General features: G+C 42.6%; 1 pseudogene; it reads right to left on the bottom strand.

Annotated features, from left to right (window-relative positions):
- Window positions 1-7920: 7920 nt before the first annotated feature.
- LOC102434474 lies at window positions 7921-10371 on the bottom strand (annotated as a pseudogene).
- Window positions 10372-14087: the final 3716 nt, after the last annotated feature.

Below are 14087 nucleotides of genomic sequence, written 5' to 3'. Positions count from 1 at the left end.
GCTCTGATTTGACAGATGGAAAAACTGAGACCCAGGCAGGCCAGGCAGTGAATCTTACCCAACCAGGTGCCATGTGGAACATGGTCCTTGTCCAGGCACAGCTGGGGTCATAACAACTCTGAACTTCCCTGGGGTCTGGGTGGTCTAGATAGTTCCAAGGAGGACTCTATTCTCTAGGTGAACCGAGCTGGGAGGAGGGTAGGCCTATTCCTCAGCTCAAGCCAGTCCCCTCTCCTGACTTCTCTGATTTCAGCCTTCACCATATGGAGTCACCTGGGCTGGAAATCTCAGCTACACCCTTGCCTCTTTCTCTTTTCATCCCATCATCCAAATCCATACTCACACAGCACTTGGAAACAGCCAGGGCTGGAACCCAGACCCAGTGATCTCTCCCTCCACCCTGCTGCTGCTTTGTGAGGACCCCACCCCCAGTTTCCATGTCCCCTTTTCTCTTCCCTTCCTTCTGTGCCACTCTCCCTCCTCCTGCCCCCAGGCCCTGGCAGTGATGGTTACAAGCTCAGTCTTCATTGTCTGACATAATAGCTAATCCTGCTCTCTTTGGTTTCCATTTGCATTGAATATTTTTCCATCTTTTTCCCTTAGCCTAAGTGTGTTTTTGAAGCCAAAGAGAGTCTCCTGTAGGCAGCATATAGTCAGATCTTGGGTTTTATTGTGCTTTGTTTTTAATTCATTCAGCCACTCTATCTTGTGATTAGAGAAGGTAATGCTTATTATTCAAAGTAAATTTTTTATTTTTTTTTATTAGTTAAGGTATTACCAATGTGTCCTCATTCCCGCCTATTAACCCCTCCCTCCCTACTCCCCCCCCCCCACACACACACACACACTCATGCTCCCATCCCCCTGTTGTCCATGTCCATTGGTTTGGCTTATATGCGTGTATACAAGTCCTTCGGTTGATCTCTTCCTCTTACCCCCTCCCTCCCCTACTTTCCTTCTGGGGATTGATAGCCTGATCTCTGTTTCTCAGTCTTTGCATCTGTCCCTTTTCATCAGTCTATGTTGTTCTCTATAATCCACAAATGAGTGAGATGTTGTGCTATTTATCTCTCTCTGACTGGCTTATTTCACTTAGCAAAATGCTCTCCAGTTCCATCCATGCTGTTGCAAAAAGCAAGAGTTCCCTCTTCTTTACCACAGCATAGTATTCCATTGTGTAGACGTACCACAGTTTTCTAATCCTCTCATCCGATGATGGGCATTTAGGCTGTTTCCAAATCTTAGGTATGCTGAATTGTGCTGCTATGAACATAGGGGTGCATATATCCTTTCTGATTGGCGTTTCTGGTTTCTTGGGATATATTCCTAGTAGTGGGATCACTGGGTCAAATGGGAGTTCCATTTTTAGTTTTTTGAGGAAGCTCCATACTGTTCTCCACAGTGGCTGCACCAGTCTGCATTCCCACCAGCAGTGCAGAAGGGTTCCTTTTTCTCCACATCCTCTCCAACACTTGTTGTTTGTTGATTTGTTGATGATAGCCATTCTGACAGGTGTGAGATGATACCGCATTGTTGTTTTGATTTGCATCTCTCATATAATTAGTGACTTTGAGCATGTTTTCATATGTCTTTCGGGCTTCTGTATGTCCTCTTTCGAAAAGTGTCTATCTAGGTCCATTGCCCATTTTTTTATTGGATTGTTATCGTCCTTTTGTTAAGTTTCATGAGATCCCTGTAAATGTTGGAAATTAAACCCTTAACGATGGTATCATTGGCAAATATGTTCTCCCATGTAGTGGGTCTTCTTGTTGTTTTGTTGATGGTTTCCTTTGCTGTGCAAAAGCTTTTTATTTTGATGTAGTCCCATTTGTTTATTTTCTCTTTAGTTTCCATTGCCCTAGGAGCATTATCAGAGAAGAAATTCCTTTGGCATATGTTTGCAATTCCACTGCCTGTGGATTCCTCTAGTATTTTTATGGTTTCCCGTCTTACGTTTAAGTCTTTTATCCATTTTGAGTTTATTTTTGTGTATGGTGTGAGTTGGTGGTCTAGTTTCATCTTTTTGCATGTATCTGTCCAATTTTCCCAACACCATTTATTGAAGATACTGTCTTGACTCCTTGTATGCTCTTGCCTCCTTTGTCGAATATTAATTGGGCATATGGTTTGGGTCGATTTCTGGGGTCTCTATTCTATTCCATTGATCTATATGTCTGTTCTTGTGCCAGTACCAGGCAGTTTTGAGAACAGTGGCTTTGTAATACAGTTTGATATCTGGTATTGAAATCCCACCTACTTCGTTCTTTCTCAGGATTGCTGCAGCTATTCGAGGTCTTTTTTTATTCCAGATGAATTTTTGGAACGTTCGTTCTAGATTTGTGAAATATGCCTTTGGTAATTTAATGGGGATTGCATTGAATCTATGGATTGCTTTGGGTAGTATGGACATTTGATGATGTTGAATCTACCAATCCATGAACACGGTATGTTCTTCCATCTGTTTATGTCTTCCTCTATCTCTTTTTTCAGTGTCCTGTAGTTTTTCGCATATAAGTCTTTTACCTCCTTAGTTAAGTTTATTCCTAGGTATCTTAATTTTTTTGGTGCGATGGTAAATGAGATTGCTTTTTTAGTCTCCCTTTCTGTAAGTTCACTATTGGTGTAAAGAAATGCCTTAGATTTCTTGGCATTAATTTTGCATCCTGCTACATTGCAGAATTCATTTATTAAATCTAATAATTTTTTGATGGAGTCTTTAGGGTTTTCTATGTACAGTATCATGTCATCTGCAAATAAGAACAGTTTTACTTCTTCTTTTCCAATTTGGATGCCTTTTATTTCTTCATCTTGTCTGATCGCAATGAATAGTACTTCCAGTACTATGTTGAACAGGAGTGGTGAGAGGGGGGCATCCCTGTCTTGTTCCTATCCTCAGGGGAAATGGTTTTAGGTTTTCCCATTGATTATGATGTTGGCTGTGGGTTTTTCATATATGGCTTTTATTATGATCCTTCTACTCCTATCTTGCTGAGAGTTTTTATCAATAAAGGGTGTTGAATTTTGTCAAAAGCTTTTTCTGCATCAATTGATATGACTATGTGGTTTTTATCTCTCAATTTGTTTATGTGATGTATCACGTTTATTGATTTGCGAATATTGTACCATCATTACATCCCTGGGATAAATCCTACTTGGTCATGGTGTATGATCTTTCTGATGTACTGCTGGATCCGATTTGCTAGAATTTTTTTGAGGATTTTGGCATCTATGCTCATGAGGGATATTGGCCTGTAATTCTCTTTCATTGTGTTGTCTTTATCTGATTTTGGTATTAGGGTGATGCTGGCTTCATAGAATGAGCTAGGAAGTGTTCCTTCCTCTTGAATCTTTTGACATAGTCTGGGGAGGATAGGTTTTAGTTCTTCCTTGAATGTTTGGTAAAACTCCCCTGTGAAGCCGTCTGGCCCCGGGCTTTTGTTTGCTGGAAGCTTTTTGATTACTGCTTCAATTTCCTCCATAGTTATTGGCCTATTGAGATTTTTAGATTCTTCCTGATTAAGTTTTGGAAGGTTGTATTTTTCTAGGAATATGTCCATTTCTTCCAGGTTGTCTAGTGTGTTGGAGTAGAGTTGTTCATAGTATTTTCTAACAATCCTTTGTATTTCTATGGGGTCTGTTGTTATTTCTCCACTTTCATTTCTGATTTTGTTTATTTGGGTCCTCTCTCTTTGTTTCTTGGTGAGCCTGGCTAGGGGTTTATCAATCTTGTTTATCCTTATAAAGAACCAGGTCTTGGTTTTGTTGATCTTTTGTATTGTTTTTTTGGTCTCTATGTCGTTTATTTCCATTCTGATCTTTGTTATTTCCTTCCTTCTGCTTACACTGGGCTTTTCTTGTTGCTCTCTTTCTAACTCTTTGAGTTGTAGAGTTAGGTCATATATTCTCATTGTTTCTTATTTCTTGCAGTAGGCTTATAGAGCTATGAACTTCCCTCTCAAGACTGCTTTCGCTGTGTCCCATAGGTTTTGGATTGCTGTGTTTTCATTGTCGTTTGTTGCCATGATGTTTTTTATTTCATCTTTGATCTCTCTGGTAACCCAGTCATTGTTTAATAGCATGCTATTTAGTCTTCATGTGTTTGATTTTTTTGAATTGTTTTTGTTGTAGTTGATTTCCAGTTTTATGCCTTTGTGATCTGAGAAGATGCTTGATATGATTTCAATTTTCTTGAATTTGAAGCGACTTTGTCTGTGACCCAATATATGGTCTATCTTTGAAGATGACCCATGTGCACTTGAGAAGAATGTATATTCTGTGGCTTTGGGGTGAAATGTTCTGAAGAGGTCAATTAATTCCATCTGATCTAGTGAGTCATTTAGTATTGATGTTTCTTTGCTGATTTTTTATTTAGAGGATTTGTCCAGTGGTGATAATGGGGTGTTAAAGTCCCCTACTATGATTGTATTGCTGTCAATCTCTCCCTTGATCTCCTCCAGAAGATTTCTTACGTATTTGGGTGCTCCTATATTGGATGCATATATATTTACCAGAGTTATTTCTTCTTGTTGGATTGCTCCCTTTAGTATTATGAAGTGGATGTCTTTATCTCTTTTCCTGTCCTTCACTTTGAGATCTAATTTTCAGATATAAGTATTGCTACCCCGGCTTTTTTTTTTCCACTTCCATTCGCCTGAAAAACTTTTTTCCATCCCTTCACCCTCAGTCTGTGTGCTTTTTTTCTGAGGTGGGTTTCCTGTAGACAGCAGATATATGGGTCATGTTTTCTTATCCACTCAGTTACCCTATGTCTTTTGATTGGGGCATTTAATCCATTTCCATTTAAAGTTATTATTGATAGAAACTTGTTAGTCGCCATTTCTGTTCTTTACCACTGTATTCCTTCTCTGTTTCCTATTTTTTCTTTTTACAGCAGACCCTTTAGCATTTCTTGCATTGCTGGTTTGGTGGTAATAAACTCCCGTAGACCGTTTTTTTGTGTGTGTTTTTTTTTGTGAAGCTCCTTATTTCACCCTCAATTTTGATTGGTAACCTTGCTTGGTACAGTATTCTTGGATTCAGACCCTTCCTTTGCATGACTTTGTATATTTCATTCCATTCCCTTCTTGCCTGATGTGTTTCTGTTGAGAAATCAGTCACTAGTCTGATGGGGGATCCATTGTAGGTAACTTTCTGTCTCTCTGGCTGCTTTTAAGATTCTTTCTTTGTCATTGGTGTTTGCCAATTTAATTATAATGTGCCTTGGCATTGGTCTTTTGGGGTTCATTTTGTTTGGGACTCTGTGAGCTTCTTGGATTTGTGTGAGTTTTTTCTTCCCTATATCAGGAAGTTTTCTGTCATTATTTTTTAAACAGGTTTTCTATTCCTTGCTCAGTTACTCTCTCTGGCACCCTATTATTCTGATGTTGTTTCGTTTCGTGTTGTCCCAGAGTTCTCTTAGGCTCTCCTCCTGCTTTTTTTTAATTTATTTATTTTTTTATATATTTTATTGATATTTTTACAGAGAGGAAGGGAGAGGGACAGAGAGTCAGAAACATCGATGAGAGAGAAACATCGATCAGCTGCCTCTTGCACACCCCCTCCTGGGATGTGCCCGCAACCAAGGTACATGCCCTTGACTGGAATCAAACCCGGAACCCTTCAGTCTGCAGGCCGACGCTCTATCCACTGAGCCAAACCGGTTAGGGCAAGACCTCCTGCTTTTTAATTTTTTTTTTTCTAGAAGCTGTTCTGCTTGGATATTTTTTCCTACCTTGTCTTCTAGCTCTCTGGTGTGGTCCTCTGCTTCTTCTAGTCTACTGTTGATGCTTTCTATTGAGTTCTTTATAGCAGTGATGTCATTTTTCATTTCTCCTTTGTTTTTCTTCATTTCCTCTTGGTTCTTACACATATTGTTGAATTTGTCTTCCATTCTTTTCATCCACCTTATGGCCATTTCTCTGAATTCTTTCTCTGACAGGTTGCTTGCCTCCATTGCCTCCATTACATTTACTTCCTTTTCTGATGATGCCTGTTTTTCTTTCATATGTGGGTTGGTTCTTTGTTTCACCATGATCTCTCTTCTCCAGGTGTTTGGTTATGTAGTTCTCTCTCTGCTTTCCTTGAGAAGAAGCAGTGCTCATCTGAGTTCACGTAGTCGCGCTGCTTGAGATCCGTTGTTTCCGGGTTAGTAGCCTATCTCTGGATGCTGGTAACAGCCACTCAAGATGGCCTCAAAGTAATTATTGATAGGGAAGGATTTATCCATTGTTTTTGTAGCTGTTATATAGTTCTCTTATTCTTTCTTCCTCTCTTGGTATGTGTGATTTGATGAGTTTCTATAGTGGTATGCTATGATTCTTTTCTTTCTCGTTTGTGTATCTGCTAAGGGTTTGTCTTTGTGTGTACCATGAGATGTACATAAAATATCTTCTAATTATTACAGTCTATTTCAAACTCATAACAACTTAATTTCAATCACATGTAAAAATTCTACCGTTTTACTCCCCATTGTTGTCATAATTTGCATTTTTTTCTATTGTGTATCCATTACCAAATTATTTTAATCTGCATGAGTTATTTGTGTGTGTGTGTGTTTGCATGAGTTATTTTTAATACTTTTGTTGTTGTTTCCTCTTGGAATTTCATTCAATAAATTTATTATTTCAATATAATAAAAATGTTGTGACAGAAAATAATACCCATAACTAATAAATGTGTTAAACTCCTCCCTTTAGGCACAGAGTATTCAGTAATGGCTCAGTCATTCCTGTCCCATCATTAAGTCAGAGTTTACCAAAGATAATCACACATAGTCTTGTCATGAAATTTTTTATTACAATAGCCAGAGACTGAGCATCCAGGTTTAGGAGGTGTCAAGACCCCTTCTTCAACTGTAGGAATGTGCCATCTCAAGACTGTATATTTAAATAAAGAAGTTCAAATGTAAAGAGAAAACAATGCACTTTCTTCATAAACATTCTATGTCCTCTATTACTAATCACATATTCTTTTGTAAACATTGAAACACTTACCTGTAAAGAAAATTTATGCATATATAAATACACATATATACATACATACATATATATGCACACACACACATATATGGTGTGTGTGTATGTCTGTGTGAGTTAAGTGTTATTAGCTACCCTTCCCCAAGATCAGGTGTTTTCCTTAATCGTTTGTATTAGTGTCTACAAATGAGCATAGATACATATTACTTTGAGAATTAAATACATAATTGGGAAATTTAAACAAATGGGGGGGGGGAGGAAAAAGTATAGGCAGACAGTGTATTTGGGGATAAAATACCAAAACATCTGTCTTTCCAAGTCAGCTGTCCATTTTCCAGGTTGAACTTCAAGGAAATTCTTTATTTCAAACACACCCCAAAGGCACTGGACAACTTCCTCACTACTGTCTCACTGGTGGCTCTAGTATTGCTACCAGCAAACTTGTTCACTCCCTGGACAGTCACAGAGCCAAGTATGGGCAAAGGACCCCAACAAAGGCTGCTGGGACCAGGGACCTTCACCTTGGAGGGCACCTAGGTCACTTCAAGAGCAGCTTCAGTGCATCCCTACTGGGCCCACTGTCTTTACTGAGGGGTGCTGACAGCATAATTGTTTGAATAGTCTATGGCTGTTTGTAATTGAGAAGAATAAAGTGGACAAACTTTCCTTCTTCCACCTTTCGTTATCTAAAACAGGCCACAGTGGGTAGAGGTGATATTGAACCCTAGCATGAGGGCCTGGGATGGCAAAGGAGAGGCCACTGGAAACAAAGGACCTAGACAGAAACATCAACCAGGCAAAGGAAGCCAGTAGGGAAAGAGCCACTGAACAGATGGGACCACAGGGGAGCCAGTGACCCACCATGTCTTCTTGGAGCCACCTGCTCAGCTCTGGGGTTGTAACTATGGCACCAAGGCCTGGAGGTGGCAGGGCCCTGGGGAGGACATCACTGAAGCGCTCCGATGAGGTACAGCTTCTCCCAATGCCCGCGGTGAGGAGGGGGCCTTTCTGTAGTGTCCATAGTGGGAAACTGCCGCTGCCTGATGCAGTTGACACTCTTCACAAGCTGCACCTTGTAATGTTCGTTCTTTCCTGGTGCTTTGAGAGACACATGACAAGTCACTGGGCGTGGATTCGCTGTACCCAGTGAGGATGTCCTCAATGTCATCCTCATTGAGGATGCACCTGGCCTGGTGGTGTGTTATTGCCATAGCACCACTCTCTGTCTGCAAAGCACCCGCTGCCCCTACCCTGGGTAGCTGATGTATGGGGCATGCAACGTGGACAGGGCAGGCCCATGGCTGAGCACCACCATGTAGTTGGGGGGGGGGGGGGGCGAGGCCTGCCTGCCCCCAGGTGTTTTTGCATTTCCACCTCTCCTGGTCATTCCCAGGCTTCTCAATGACCTTCACAGTCTCTCCCTTCTCGAACTTGAGCTTCTCGGTGGCCTAGCTGAAAAGGAAAACTTTATGGACCACATGCAGGACACAGGGGATGAGCCCTTCAGCAAGCTGAGTAAGGTTGAAACTTGATGGCCAGCTTGCGTACCTCCTCAGGACATTGTTGAAGGGGAACAAGTCCAACTGCCCGTTGTAGCTGCCACATCACCAGCCATTGCTGCATTTCTCCATCGCAGTGACACATGACCCCTTCACCAGAAACAGTTCACCTAACCTCTCAGGCATGTAGGCAAACTTGACAAAGTCTGGGATGTTGAGGTCATAGATACGGTTGGCAACTCCACCCTTGGCAGGGTACTCAGCATCGGTGCTGGGTATCATGGACGAGTGCCACAGGCTGGTCTTCCTTTTGGTATTGCCAAGGCTCAGGGTATTCTTCAAGTTCTTCATGAGGGAACCCTTCTTCAGGTCATTCTTCCTCTCCATGTAGATGGACAGCACCATGACCTGTCCTATTGGCCACCTCCTCACCCGCCACTATGTCTTGGAGTCATTCAGCAGCCACATGTGCTGATTCATTTTGATGTTAATTAAGTTTCTGGTCCTATTGGGCAATTCAGCACCACCCCCCCCCCCCAACACACACACACACACTTGGCTATAACAGTGACTTCTGTCATCTTTCACGGAGTTCTTGGGGCTCAGTTAGCAGGGATGACTGACAAAACACAACTCCACAAAAGGTGAATTTTTAACTGATTACACCTCTGAAGTTACAATGCTGCAGGTGTTCCCCAAATTCTCAAATCCCACTCAAATCTCAGCAGAGAACTGTGATCTGGGAAATCACTTGTAAAAAGGAGCATACAAACTCTGAACCGTTTGCAGTGACAGGGGCCAACTCCACACATGTTCTCACGTGGTCCCTTAAGCTGTTACAAAACTAAAAGTTAAAATCAAATGCCTGATTATCAGCCAATGACCCCCTGCACACCCCAAAGACGTTCCAAGGTCATCATACTGTCCTGCACCAATGCCTCCATGCCCCTCTGCACCAGCTCCCAGGATTTACTACAGTCTGACAACCCCACGCCCACCCACTCCCACAGCATTAGCCAATACTTTTGTATTTTCATCACTCTACTAGAATTATTTATACACCATCATTACTGTATAGCATATTCTGAATTTGACTATATATTTACACTTGCCAGTGAGATATATATTTTCATATATTTTCATGTTACCAATTAACATCCTTTATTTCAGCTTGAAGAACTCCTAGTGGTAATGAAATCCCTCCACTTTTGTTTATCTAGGAATACCTTTATAGCTCTTTCATTTCTGAACCTTTGCTCATTCTTAGCTGACAGCTGTTTTTTCTCTCAGCACTTTGAATATATCATCTACTCTATCTGAACGGTGATGTTTCTGCTGAAATTTGTTCATAGCTTGTGGGAGTCACCTTGTCTGAGATCAGTCATCCTCTTGCTCCTTTCATATTCTCTTTGTCTTTCATTTTTGAAAATTTCAATATAATGTGATAAATGAAGTCCTTTTAAAGTTGAATCTGTACCAGGACCTATGAGTTTCATGTACCTGGATGTACATCTCTTCACATGTCTTGCATTTTATATAATTTTCATGTCATTAAATATAATTCTTCTTTGACTTTTTCAACCATTTAAAAATGTAACAACCATTCTTAGGTCACAGGTTGTACAACAGGTGGACACTTAGATTTGCCAGAATTTGCCAACCCCTGATCAAAAGCATAATGCTAAAATGTATCTTGATAGAAGTATTGGTGGTAAGGGTAGAATTTTGAAAGTTTTACTAAATCAAGAGAATTTAGATATGTGGAATGCCAGCAGATCCATTAAAACCAGGATATTTTGGAGAACATGGCACCAAAAGACCTAAGTCCTCTCTTGGCACCTCAGGCAGACATAGGATTCAGAGTGGGGTGGGCCATAGCCATAATGCAGAGTGGTCATATTGATGCATTAGAAGATCTGCACTTTGCCAGAAATGTTCTCAAGAGAGACAATAAAAGTGGATCTTCAGATCATGATTCCAGAGGAGGGAGTGGGCCCCTAATACCTTAGTCTCACCAAGCTACAGGTGGAAATTGGCCCACATACTCTGGAGGTCCAGCAGGTTTCCCAAGATGAACTGGGCTTCAGGTCCCCAGATGGGTCACTTGCATCATCTCAAACATTCATCTACGAAGAGAGATGAAAGTCACTCAAAATATTCTGAAGGGAAGAAGGGAAAAGGATGTAACAGTAATTCCACTTGGAATCTGACAAAGATATGACCTTGAGGTTCCTCCCAGGGGCACGGTCCCTGACATGTGCTCAGCTCCTCACAGTTCACAAACCACTTTCTCCTCTGTCCAGGTGGTTTCCCCAAGAAGCAGACCCTGACACTACATTGGAGAGCAGGTGGCTTATCCAGGAACTGGTTCCCTGGAAGCACCATTAGGAGAGAGAAGTGGGAAGAGAAGGAGGAAACCAATGAAACCTGCATTGTGGGGCAACTGAGGTTCAATGAACTAGGGATCTTCAGAAGACAGTACTATCTTTCCTAGGGGTCAGGGTATTGCCACCTATCATGGTTGAGAGTTCCCCCTGGAGCTTTAATTCCCCAGGGCTTCTGGCCTGTCACACCCAATGCCTGAGAGAGAGTCCTCAAACAGAAAACCACAGGTGCGAGTAGAAGAATATCCTTGCCATATGGTTAAATGGGTGGGTGCAGAGGAGGAACTCTCAGGAACCAATCCTATCCGCTTCACCATCCATTATATCCTTCACTCAACCATAACGACTTACAATTTATGACTTAAAAAACTGACGCTTAGTGGGGCTAATAGCTCAGGTCATGGAATTAATGAGAGCATACAGATTTGTCTGTTAGTTCACTCTTTATTCCCAGCCTCTAGTTAAGTGCCTCATGGTGTAAGCCCTAGATATTTGCAGAAGAAATATCACCCTATGAGAATGATTTGGTCAAGTCAAAACTTAAGCTGGGATCTTCTCCTCAAGACCCTGTTTTTTCCACTGGCCTGGCAAGAATGTACCATATCAGCAGCCAGCACAGTGTGTAGCTTCAAGTGGGTTCAGAAAACAATTGTGAAATAAGTGGAGAAACAATTGAACAAATGTTCCATCTTTCTCTCCTTTCTGTAGGAATCAAAGAAAAATACCAGAATCAAAGGAGAGAGAGTTCCTGCACCACACAGTCATGGAGAAAAGAGTATTTGCACCAAAAATCCACACAACTGCTACTTCTACACAGATCTCAACACAGAGGCTATGACTTCCTGCTCAGAAGCAAAAAGAATCATCAGCTGGTAGATAAACAAAGACATTTGATGGAGATTGGAGACTTATTTGGCCCAGGCCTGAGTACCCAGAAGGAGCCTCCCACTGTCGTGGTGCATGGAGTTGCTGGAATTGGGAAGTCAACCCTGGCCAGGCAGGTGAGGAGAGCCTGGGAGGAAGGCTGGCTGTTCAGGGACCTCTTCAAGCATGTCTTCTACTTCAACTGCAGAGAGCTGGCCCAGTCTGAGACAGTGAGTCTCGCTGAGCTCATCACAAAAGACTGGGCTGCTCCTGATGCTCCCATTGAGCAGATCCTGTCTCAGCCAGAGCAGCTGCTCTTCATTCTTGATAACTTAGATGAACCAAAATGGGACTTGAAGGGGAAGAGTTCTGAGCTCTGTCCACACTGGAGCCAGCAGCAGCAGGTGCACACACTGCTGGGCAGTTTGCTGAAGAAAACCTTACTTCCCACTGCTTCCCTGCTGATCACAGCTCGGATCACAGATCTGAGAAAACTCATTCCTTCTTTAAAGCATCCTCGCTGGGTGGAGGTCCTGGGATTCTCTGAGTCGGCCAGGAAGGAGTATTTCTTTCAATATTTCACAGATGAGGGCCAAGCGATTAGAGCCTTTACCTCGGTTGAATCCAACCCGGCTCTCTTCACCATGTGTCTCATGCCCTTGGTGTCCTGGCTGGTCTGCACTTGCCTGAAGCAGCAGATGGAGCAGAAGCAACCACTCTCACTGACCTCCAAGACGATCACAGCCCTCTGTCTGCACTACTTTTTCTATGTTCTCCAGGCTCAGTCCCTCGGGACTAATTTGAAAGGCTTCTGCTCTCTGGCTGCTGAAGGCACCTGTCAAGGAAAGATTCTGTTCAGCCCTGAGGACTTTTGGAAACACGGGTTAGATGGGGACAACATCTCCACTCTCCTAAACATGGGTGTTCTTCAAGAGCACCCCACTTCTCGGAGCTACAGCTTCATTCACCTGTGCTTTCAGGAGTTCTTTGCAGCAATGTCCTATGCTTCAGGCGATATAGTGTTGAAAAGTGGTCGCTTTGAAAACATGAAAATTACACCAGACTTGAGAGATGCATATGACATGCGTGACCTGTTTGGGAAACCAACCACATGTTTCCTTTTTGGCCTTTTGAGTGATCAGGGGATGAGGGAGATGGAGAGCATCTTCAAATGCAGCTTGTCTCGGGAGAGGCATCGCTCTCTGCTGGACTTCGCCAAGAGTGAGGTCCTTGAGAACCATCTGAACCTAGACGCATATTCTTGGCATTTGCTGCACTGTTTTTATGAGATTCAGGATGAAGACTTTATGAAAAATACTTTCACTTTCTATAAAATGAGGATATGTGTCCAAACTGACATGGAGCTCCTGCTGTTGACTTTCTTCTTTACATTCTGCCACCACATTGAAAGGCTTCAACTGAATGAGAGTGGACAGCATAGACAAGCAGGAAGGACTTCCGGTGCATTTCTGTAAGTGCTCCCCCTCTCTCCTCTCTCCAGCTTCTCTGTTGGTGTCACTGTCCTGGCCACTGGGGGCACTCTAACTAAGCCTGGCCCCTGTGGCTAAAGGACTGATGTGAACAATGACTTCTAACAACAAAATCTGACCCCCATTCTCTGTCCACCTAGGGTCCTCTGCAGCAGTATATGACCAGGTGACCTTCCCTCCCTGCTTCTGGGCAGCCTGCTGTGGCCCTGCCTTGCACTGCTGCTTCTCTTCCTGTCTGTGTCACAATGGCTACCTTCTCTCCTGGGTATGCTTCCACCCCCATGCTGATGTCAGCTGCCTTCCACCCAGCCCACCTGCCTTTGATTCTCCCTCACACATGCTTTTTTCATGCAACAGCTCACTCAGGTGCATCAGGTACCCCTTTGATGGCTGTTGGCTATGACATTGGTCCTAAGTTCTCCCCTGTCACCTCAGAATGTGTCTATCTGAAAAGGAGTCTTTCTTTTTCTCTACAAAACCAACTTCCCTCTTTGTTTCAATGATGCCCTATGGACTCCGCTGAAACCCACCATCTGAGTATGACAGAGTAGATCTCTCAAATTACCCTCCAGCACCAGCAACACTGTTGACTTCCACATCTGGCTTCCCCACCTCAGTGGCAGCTTTGATCCTTTAGTACTTTGAGGTGCCTATCTCCCCTTTAAAAGATTCACTCCATAAATGTGTATTAAGCACTGATTTTACACCAGCTCCTAAAGATCGCAGATTAGTAAAGCAGAGCCCTGTCCAGTACAAACTCAAATCTGGAAGAGAAGACAGATATCCATCCAATAACTAGAACAGCATGCAAAGTCCATGGTAAGAGAGGCATGGCCAAGGTGAAATCGTAGTTAAGAAGGGGGGAATCACACAAAT

This window comes from Myotis lucifugus, unplaced genomic scaffold, assembly GCF_000147115.1.
Source record: "Myotis lucifugus unplaced genomic scaffold, Myoluc2.0 scaffold_1141, whole genome shotgun sequence".
In the NCBI taxonomy this organism is placed as follows: Eukaryota; Metazoa; Chordata; class Mammalia; order Chiroptera; family Vespertilionidae; genus Myotis; species Myotis lucifugus.
The sequence above is the reverse complement of the archived record's forward strand: the minus strand, read 5'-3'. Positions and strand labels throughout refer to the sequence as shown.